At 38.4% G+C, this 1,195-nt stretch overlaps 1 long non-coding RNA gene across 1 annotated transcript; it reads right to left on the reverse strand.

The window, feature by feature from the left end:
- Positions 1-206: 206 nt before the first annotated feature.
- LOC122017487 lies at positions 207-773 on the reverse strand. The gene is made up of 3 exons (XR_006121381.1): positions 638-773; positions 426-545; positions 207-335 (listed from the first exon to the last, which is right to left on the reverse strand). It is a non-coding gene; the product is annotated as an uncharacterized LOC122017487 (long non-coding RNA).
- Between the last annotated feature and the right edge of the window lie 422 nt (positions 774-1,195).

Raw genomic sequence — 1,195 nt, forward strand, 5'->3', positions numbered from 1 at the left:
TACTGAGAGAATGACCAAAATATAGAGAAAATATCAGTGAAATTTGTAAAGTAATCAAGTATAGTATTTCAAGTTCTCTCTGCAATCTATCTAAAACTTACAAAAATTATATTAAGGACCCTAATATTGTTAAGAATTATATTATGTGAAGAATTATTGTTACAGAGGATTGTTACTACCTAATTTCTACCGGCGTAACCAAATTACAGGAAACTAATACAAGGGATTTAACGATATTTACAAGTGAATTGATTCACCGAGTCTGGTGTATATTGAGCTTTCTCCTACCCATCAACCCGAAAGAAATGCAGCAGCTTTAGAGGCTTCACGTTTTCCTATTCATGATTTTAAAAAAAAATGTACATAATATTAAGATGAAGCGTGTTGGTTTTCAATGGGCATATACCAGTAAAAGAACTACTAACCTCACAATTGCTGACACGCTCAGATGGGAAATGAAGTCCAGTGAAGCATTTCTGAAGAATTTTAGGATGCTTCATCCATGCCTTGTTAGCTTCGATTGCTTTCAGTTTATATAGGAACATCTGGAGAGATTATAAAAAGAACAGCAAACCATCACAAGAAGGGAAGGTAACAAACAGAAATTATACAAGAAGCAGTTCAACTGATTGCGAACCTCAGACAAGGGAATTGTTGGTTTTTCAAGCTCTTCTCCTTGGATGGCCACACCAGTACCCTGGCACTCTGTGCAAAAGATAGAAGAAATTTTATTTTGGAGGGTTGCTTTGCCTTTGCGTCCCCTTGAAGGTCCCTAATTGTCCCTCCAAAAAAAATGAAGCAGAAGCAAAACCAATCAAAGATTTGTACCTCTGACCTGAGAAGCGAAGTCAAAACCAATAATAAAAGTAAATACTAAAAAATATTAATAGATCTACACCATCACCTTAATTTAACAAGCTTTAAACCCCTCAAAAGAAAGTCTAGCCATCAAAACAACCAGCGCGAAGAAATTCCAACAAGGAACTCAAAAATCCCAACAGATCTAGCCCAGAGCCGACCGATTTCCTCCAAGAAAACACTAAGAAACAAGCTAAGCATACAAGGATCAACGAGGGATCACCTCCGCATTTGACGAGAGTCGCCATGAGTGCAGACGACGAAGGAGCAGCCCCGAGGAGCCAAATCCAAGCACCAGCAGCGAAAACAGCAACGGAATCAAGACGATTTCCGGGGA

Source organism: Zingiber officinale, chromosome 8B (assembly GCF_018446385.1).
Source record: "Zingiber officinale cultivar Zhangliang chromosome 8B, Zo_v1.1, whole genome shotgun sequence".
Lineage (NCBI taxonomy): Eukaryota > Viridiplantae > Streptophyta > Magnoliopsida > Zingiberales > Zingiberaceae > Zingiber > Zingiber officinale.